General features: G+C 37.6%; 1 pseudogene; it reads right to left on the reverse strand.

Moving 5' to 3' along the window:
• Positions 1-7,582: 7,582 nt before the first annotated feature.
• Positions 7,583-7,678, reverse strand: LOC145767751 (U6 spliceosomal RNA; annotated as a pseudogene).
• Positions 7,679-9,356: the final 1,678 nt, after the last annotated feature.

Raw genomic sequence — 9,356 nt, forward strand, 5'->3', positions numbered from 1 at the left:
GCACTTTACATAATACATTAACAGTGGAATAACACAGGGCAACATAAAAAAAACGTGTGCAGAGAAATTAAGCAGATGATATGTTTCAGGAGTGATCAGTGTACAAATTCTTCAATAGGCTAAACATTTAAATTTAAAAGCATATAAGACTTTTCTTGTATTTCTTTTGGTATTTGATTCCATAGTTTCACTCCATTAAAACATAGCATCTTCTTACCAGAGTTTGACGTTGCAGAAGGCAAATATAAATCATTCTTTTGGTTCTGACGGGTTTTATGATGGTGAATTTCGTTTACAAAAATAAAGCAGCCAGCAAAGGCTCGGGGCTGCATTTTGTACACATATTTGTACATAAATTTGCAGTCTCTAATTTGACCACTGTTGTAGTTGTAGACCACTGACCACTGCTTTGTTCAGGCTAACTAAATTAGTTAATCAGCAACCAAGCTAAGAAAGCGAGGTTATTTAGAATCCTATCTCCAATATGCATTTGTCAGTTGAAAATAGCACTGGCAGGAAAACGAAAATGACGAATGGCATTGAAAAAGTTCAGTCTTCTTCTCTTCTCTCGTGCTGTCGCTATATATCAAGCAGAATTGGATCAATTACATTAATTTAGTTCAATTACAATTACTCCCTTGAATGTTTCAATTACATTACAATTACAATTACTCAGTGCTAAAAATGTCAAATTACAATTACAATTTCAATGAAGGGATGCCTTTCGGGAGGGCATAGAGTAGACTACACATACACACTACAGTCAAGCCAACGGCCACGTGTTTAAAAATCATTAAATAATTACAATTACTCGTAAACAATTGTGGATAGAAAAATCAATAAATGAAAAAGGGGCTCCTTTTACCAGGCAAAATAATGCACAATAAACTAATTGGCGTTTCTTACAATAGAAGGGGTTTTGGAAAAAAAGGACTGGATAAGGTGGTAGCTGAGGCGGAACACTACTAAATGTAATTGAAAATGTAATTGAGCCAAAATTTTAGCAAATTACAATTACACAGAATGAAAATGCCTCAATTACATTACAATTACATGAAAAACTGTAATTAATTACATCAATTACAATTACCAATTACAATTGATTCAACTCTGATATCAAGGCATCCGTAGGATTAACCACTGCATGCTGGTGTCATCATCAACGGAGATTATACACTACAGGCCTTTCATACCATGAAGCAGTGGCGCGGGAACTATTTTTCTCTCGGGGGGGCTGAAGCTGCTGTAGTGTTGCCAGCTTCTGGGGGGCTTCGCCCTCCAGACCGGAGAACATTAAAAACTGGTAGTACGCATTCGGTCCCCTCCTGTGTAAAAAAAAAGAAAACGTCGACAAATCACACACTTTGTAAATTTTAACAAATGAAGAACGGTAACAACAAAACAGCTGTTCAGGAAATCTAAACGAACAAATTAGAAAGTGATATGAAAACGACAGCTTGTGGAAATGAGTTTTCACACGCTTTAGTTATTCTGATTCAGTCGTTCTAGCAAGCGGACGTATTTTTTTTTCTCTGATCAAGCGACCGCATGGTTTGTTAGCTTCTCTAACAGCACGACAGGGAGAACATTTAGAAAGCTACAAGCATTGTGCCATGTCGCAAAAAAACAGGAAACTGAACACAGAGCAAGGCTCATTTAAAAGTATTGTTAAAATGCTGGAGAATTTTTAGAACAAGTTCACCAAAGACTTGAAGAAATCGAAAGTAGACTTTCGGAGCAGGTTAGGATTCAAATGGAGTCTATAGAGAAACTGAACAGAACTGCTACTGCCCTAGAAGTTAGAATTTCCGGCCAAGATTCACAAATTAAAGCGTTAGAAAACTCAAATCAAGCTCTAGAACTCGAACTCAATCAATTTAAAGAAAAAAGTCGAGAAGAAACTTTAGCTAAGGAGCATTATTACGAAAAACGGCTGAACATCTTAATCCACGGAATCGAAGGAGATAAAGACGAAAATAAACACCAAACAACAGAAATCGTCAAACAACTATTAGAAAACACCCTTGATTGAAAAATGTTGAACTGCTGGACTGACACAGACTGGGCTCTACAGTGGCGCCGGCAGGGGGGGGCAGGCGGGGCAGCTGCCCCCCCCCCCAATGTTTTGGGCATCATCTTTTTTAATTTTTTTTTTTAATAAGACATAGCCTACAGTATTAATAATTTTTTTTAATATTTGGATCCCAACCTCAAGTAAGTCAACTCAAGTTGCAAGGGGGGGGGGGGTAAAAGCTCTCTCTTTAAAAAAAGTATAGAAAACCTTGATGACTAAAATGTACAGTAGATTAAAAGATTTTCTACAGAAGCAAAGATATAGACTTTTTAAAGTTTTAACTAACGTCACATTGATGTAGAAAAATAACAACCTGTTAAAATTTTGATCCCTCACACTCCCATGACTTTTTCCGCGCGCATTTTGGCATTGGTTGCTTGCAGACCTTGCAGTGATTCTTTCACTTAAACAAAACGTTATGTTTCAGCAGTTTTGCGTTGTTCGATTCTTAAGTTGTAAAGGAGACTCAATTTCTCCAATATTTATCATTTATGTTTCTTCTTTAATCTCAGCAGAGTATAAAACTTGTAAAAGTTTTTCATCCATACGACGTCATGAATGAAATTATATCTCAAATCAGAGTAATGACGTGACATCATCTAAACATTTTACCGAATAATAAATTAACAAATTCGATCGTCAAAAGTGGTTTGGTGGTGGTAAATATTACGTAATGAAAAAAATGTGATAAGGTTGGAAGACATTACGTCATGTATTTTCATTACAAATATGAAGTTTAAAATTTATTCTTTTGTTCATAGTCGTAATCCACCTTCGAAGCGGTACTACAAAGAACAATTTTCGATAAGGGGGGCATCAAGAATAAGTCGACATGACTTTTAACCCTTAAAAGGTTGGGCTCCTGGAGTCTTGCTCAGTTTGGGGGAGGGCTGTCAATTCTTCTTATGCTTTAGGAGTGATATCTCTGTTATTTTGGCATGGTTTCAAAATTTGGGATTCACTTTGTAAAATTATTCACGCTGAGCATATCCGAAAATTAAAACTATGTGAATTTTAGAACTACTCATATACGTTGAAATGTTGAGGTCACTTATGAGCAGTGGCGGCTCGTCCATAGAAACTGCAAAACTGCAGCACCCCCTGCACATTTCAGTATTTTATTTTTTTTTATTAATTTAACGTTTTTTTTCGTGTTCTCTATAGATCCTACCGACTGGAAGTTTCATAATTTCTGGGTTTTAAAAAATATGATGATTTTTTAAGTTTTGTATTTGGCAGCTCTGAACTGCAAACCCTGCAGTTGCGATCTTATAAAAGAAGAACAAAGAGAAATTGTGACGTCATATTTTGGCTGAGGTTGCTTCAAATCCCACAATTTCGAACTGCAAATTTTGCAGTTGCTGGTCACGTGGTCAGGCTAGCTACTGTTGCAAATACTGTTGTTTTCAAGCACGATATTATGTGGCTGCGACTGATGCTGTTACATGGTTAGACCATGTACTTCTACACTACTAGGTAGTCTAGAAGTACATGGGTTAGACTAATGTGCTTTGCTTTCTGCACAAAAAGATAAAGCTTAGACTAGGTTTTCATTAGTGTTGTTAAATTAAATTTAAGAAAAGCTCTACCAATAAATTTTTGTAGTTACCAAACCTGGTGGATTCTTTATAAACTAAATGTAACCTAGGTTCATTGTTAACTTACGATAATAAGTTAAGGCCAAAGGTCACATGCTAAAACAGCCTATTTAAACTTGATGAACATCAGGAAATTAAGTGCTCAAATAGCCTCAAAATTCATAAAATACCACTAAAATAAGGTAACATTTTATGGGGGTCATGTCCCTAGACCCCTTGGCATCGCGCCTTTGGCGCTCGCTCTTTCACGTATAGGCTACTTCCGGTTGCAGCACCCCCTGCTATAAATACCACGAGCCGCCACTGCTTATGAGTGTAATTTGTAGCGTGAGTTTACACATTATTGTTTGGTAGAGTAATGAAGAACGTGCATAGTAATGTTGTGATTAATTTTTTTTACATTATTTTACATACAGCCAATGCCCTTCACGCTGTGAAACAGTTAGGATTAACGAGACATGGGCCAAATTAATTAGGCTACTTTCATCCAGCTGGTGGGAAAATGTTTCACAATAGAATATGAAATATTTCAGAGGATGTGCTGAGAAATGCCTTATATCTTTCAATTTATAACCTTTATTCGCTCAAAATTTCAGCTCAATAGAGGTGAATAAAAGTTAGGAAAAGTCAAGAAATCTCGTAGTCGCAGCCTCAGTGGTTTTAGAGATACTACTGTTGATACAAAAAAGTTGAATTGACAGCCCCACCCCCCAACCTTGAAAGGGTTTGCATTGAGTCAACAGATCTATGCCTGGTTTACGTCAGCTCCGGGGATCAGTGAAATATAAGGTTGTCATCTTCAGTAATCAGTGCAACAAGACCATTGATTGATTGGTTTAGTGAGAATTCGTAGTCCCATTGCTTTTATTTTGAGTGATCATACTGATTTTCAATTTATTCCTACAAGGCGTTACGTAATGAAAAAATATATAACTAAGGTTGGAAAACATTACGTCATGTCTTTTCAATTCAAAATGAAGTTTAAAATTTATTCTTTTGTTCATAGTCGTAATCCTCCTTCAAAGCGGTATTTCAAAGAACAATTTTCGATAAGAGGGGCATCAAGAATATGTCGACATGACTTTTAAGGTTTACGTCAGCTCCGGAGATCAGTAAAATATAAGGTTCTCTTTATCGTGATTGTAAGCCGCGGGAAATTTTTTCTCTAAAAAACAGATTCCCGGGAAGTTAAACATTTTTTCCAGCCCTGGTAGAAAACAAGAGAAATTAAATAATATACCACTGTCTTGCATGTCTTGCATGTCTTGCACCAGTGGCGTAGCCAAGGGAAGGGGGTTCGGGGGTTTCAACCTTTCAAATTGAATTTACGGATGTTAATACATTGTTTACAAGAAAAGTTGTAGCCTATGATGTAGTTTCTCGTCAAACTGTGCAAGGATGCAAGCCATCTGCAACTGCTGAGATCGCTTGTTCGATCTAGATTAACATCTAAACAGCTATTCGTTATACAAAACTTGAATATATCAGAAATAGCCTAAAGTAACTTCATTGTCTCAAAGCTTTTTGTTTGACACTCATCAAGATGTATGACCTCTATGACGTTACATTTTCTAAACTTTGGGTTGACTTCAAAGCATAAAAGTTAGTGACTTACCGGAATAAGATCGTTTTTTGAATCAACCAAGGAGAAAATTGACCTAATAAAACTGTAATAATCTCGCAAAAAAAAGCAATCAACCTATGTCTATAAAACAAAGTTTGCCTAATTTTAAACGAAACTGCATTAAAAGAGCGAGTTTTGCCAGTAGGCTACCAAACATTCAAATATCTCAGTCTGGAATTAGCAACAAGAAAACATAGAGACTTAGCTTTATTTTCGAAAAATGCCGAAGAAAACATAATCTTATCCTTTTGCTATGCCACCGGACAGCACCATTTTACAGAAATATTCATACCCACAATTTTGTTGAAAATGCTCTCAGAATGCACCAAACTGAAAGTAATTTTTCAAAATTTTCTGGAGGAGGCCTCCCAGACCCCCCGCCGCTAAGTGTCGCCTTCGGCGAACACGCCATCGGGCTTCGCCCGCCGGCTGTCAACACCTCCCCTTTCAAATTGTTGGCTATGCTACTGTCTTGCACTGTCAATATTTTGCCCCCCCCCCCAATGTTGAAGGTCTGGCGGCGCCATTGGCTCTAAACAAACTTCAAGTAAGTCTAACCAACGACCAATCATATTCAAAATTTCTAGTGTGTTGGTAAAAGATAAAATTTTTAAGTCACTAAAAGTTCTCAAGAGTTATAATCAACAACATAACTGTAAAATATTCTTCCACTGACCATCTTCCCAAACAAATAATGCTTAAAAAAAAGAAACTGCTCCCACGATTAAAGGAAACTAAAGAAAATAATGAAAGCTTCAAGTGGGTTACCTCGCCCGGTGATATAAATCTTTATATCAACAGTAAGCTTGTTGATGTTTAGTGTAGGGGAGAGTGGGGTTAGTTGGAAGGCGGGGTTAGTTGAAAAATGATCATTTTCTTAACTCTCGATAACTTTGTTAAATATTTACTGCCAACATGTGAAGTAGTTTATAAAAACACATAATCCATGTTAGTTTCGATTTTTTGAGTCAAGGTATACCTATTTGGCTGACAATTTTGTATTTTCTTACTTTCAAAGTAAAATTTTTGGCGTATTAAAAAACATTTTATGCGTCCATGTCGTTAAAGATAGGCAGACGTTTTTTGGTGTGTGTCAGCTGTAGGTGTTCTACAACACTAAGACATAAACAAATTTTAGTCCACGTTGTCAGGTTATGCACCAATTGTTTTAAATTTCACTTTAAAAAAAAAAACATTCCGACTAGCCCCACTCTCCCCTACCTAAGATATGTGTTTAGGGTATAAGATATGCAACAATTGCAACATTCACTCAATTGCATGCCGTAGTAAAATTAGTTTGTGAAACTAAGCAAGTGTGTTTCGCCTTGGTTTTGGGAGCCCTTTCGGTGCTTGCAAGCACTGATTGTTTCCCTCGGTGCCGTAGGCATGGTTGGATTCCTTCGGTGCTACGGGCACTATAGTTTTCCTTCGGTGTTTGTGGACACTGGCTGATTCTGTTTTGCTTTAAGTGTAGAAGCAATGGAAAGCATGGACATTATGATTGTAAAATAGCTGCCTTTGAATTTTCCGGAGATTTCATTCAACGGCCTAGTTTTGTAGACTCGAATGTGTACTATACTTCTTTATGTTCCATTACCCTGGCATGAACAGCCTATGCATACTTGCCTGCGAACTGTGATTAACTTCTGCTCTCTCTGTGCTGATTTTTGTTAATAGTACGGTAACATTTAATTTTTTACAAATCCTTTTCTTTTGTCTGCTAGTTATTTGTCTAATGCAGGGGTCACCAACTGGCGGCCCGCGGGCCGCATGCGGCCCGCCACGCTGTACCGCTGCGGCCCGCGGAAGGTATCAGCGTACAAGTATAACCAAAAATACTTTTCTTGAGGAGTTAAAGAGCACGAAGGCAAAAAATAATTTCCGGGAAGCATATTTTCGCTTTGCATACGATTCCACTGACCGACCAATCCGATTATAGTTCTAGGTGGGGGGTTGGTTAAAGCTATACCAATGCGATGTCCACTGAATGTCCAGCCACACTGTCCCAGTGGTTGATTAAAATGTCTGTTTTCGAAATTCGAAAATGTCTGTGAGCATAGGGTTGCTTACTTTAAGTTTGCAACTGTCATGTAAACACTAGTGTGGGTTTCATCGTTATGGTGTTTCACGAGCAGTGTTCTCTTTATGCAAGTTTTTGTTGGCAAAATAGATCGGTGTGCCAAATCAATTATAATAAATTGGAAAAATATTGTATATAAATTTAAAGACTTTTTCTGATTGTATTATGAAAATGTTTAGCTTAGTACTGCAAAATGTTTTTTTTTAAGAAATATGAAACGCTTCACGATTTTGCGTGTCATCCTTGCGCAGGGACCATACTAATCTTCTCTGTATCGTTCCAATTTTAGTATTGCCGAAGCATGTAGCCTACTGCCGAAGCAAGTACTGAAAAATGTTGTTAATCAACAACTTGTTGCCACGCTGTGTGATAAGCATCGCAAGTGACAGTTGTCTATAATAAAAGAAAGAAGGTTTTATAGACTCTCACAAAAAGGATGAAAAACTAACTCATTGCTTTTTTAGAGGGAAGACTGTTCATGAATAACGATAGAATTACGATTTTTCGGTGATTTCCACAAGCGTTTGTTTCATGGTGCCTGGTTTCTTTCTCCTTGTTATTGGAGCCTATTTTTCGCTATGTTTGCAGATCACTATTGTTGCCTGTATTGCAATGTGTCAAACATTTCCTTGTTTACTGAAATTGTTAATTGCAAGATATCTTTTGTGAAGCGAAGTGACAACACCACTCTTGCTTGGCGATGAATATTCTGATGAAACTGCTCGCCTCGCTATAAGTGCGCAAAACAAGTGGCCTCGTTTATTAGGCAATGTTAAAGAAGTCAAACGTGTTGTAAAAGGAGCTTGGCCTGGCAGTAGCGTTGTTCGATTAATTTTGTTGCTGCGGTATTCTAACATAAATATGAACAACATGTAACACTGGATACTGGGTACGAAATGCGTTTTTTTCTAGCATAAGAGTCAACCTACCTAAAATTTTATTAGTGCGGCCCGCCACAGCTCTCCTTAGTGCCAAAGTGGCCCGCATGCAAAAAAGGTTGGTGACCCCTGGTCTAATGTCTTCACTCATGCATCTGCGTGGATTATTAGCCCATTAGTGCCCGCGCGTCTCTACAAGGACGTGAAAAGTGGGTATTTTAGATTCCGAATTGCTTTCTTCAGATTGCTGATAATAACGTTTTTTTTTTTTTCTTCTTAGGTTAGAATAGCATTATAGCTATTGAAGCAGCGCAAGAGTATTTTCTAAAATAAATTTTAGAGTTCACTCTATAACGTTCAAGGTAGACCTTTTGTGAGGTATCGATTGAGCCAGCACATGGTACACAAACTGTGACCTACAAATCGAGGTATGTAACATTGTTTTTTCATCAACTTTGTGTTTTGATAAATCTATTAATATGTTTAGCTACGTGCCCAAAGCGAAATATTTCATTTTTCTCTTACAATTTTTTCTGAATAAAAGTTAGAAATTAGGCGAGTCCTTGTAGGGACGCTTGGGCACTCGCCCGGACGAGACTGTTTGCTACTTCGCATAGAGTTTGTATTTATATCGTGTGAATGCACAATTTTTCGTTGGCGTGTTTGGCTCAGTGGTTTTGTTTTTGGCCTTATATTCGTGAGGACGTCGGTTCGACGTCGGTTCGACGAAGTCAATTTTTTTCTTCTTTACATTAATTTTTGCGGTGCACAAAAGCTTTTCAAAAAAAAGTAAGGTTAGGGTTAATGGGTTGGAGTTAAGTCTTAATCAATTCGGAAAATCTTACTTTTAGGCTATAGTGATGGCCCGGACGCTTTTTGCCGAACTGTAGACATAGGCTATATAGGCAGGTTCGCCTAATGCTATAGGAATTCGTACGTTTTCATGTTTGGTGCAAAGACAAACGTTATTTGTAACCCCCCTGATATATAATTTCCAAAACCATGCGTTTTGGTTGGGGTACTAGGTTAGGTCATCATTTTCGTGTGCGGACGGTGGTGCTTCAAAATCTATTCTGGGCGCTTTCACTATTTTTGCACTGTA

This window comes from Aplidium turbinatum, chromosome 3 (assembly GCF_918807975.1).
Source record: "Aplidium turbinatum chromosome 3, kaAplTurb1.1, whole genome shotgun sequence".
Taxonomy (NCBI): domain Eukaryota; kingdom Metazoa; phylum Chordata; class Ascidiacea; order Aplousobranchia; family Polyclinidae; genus Aplidium; species Aplidium turbinatum.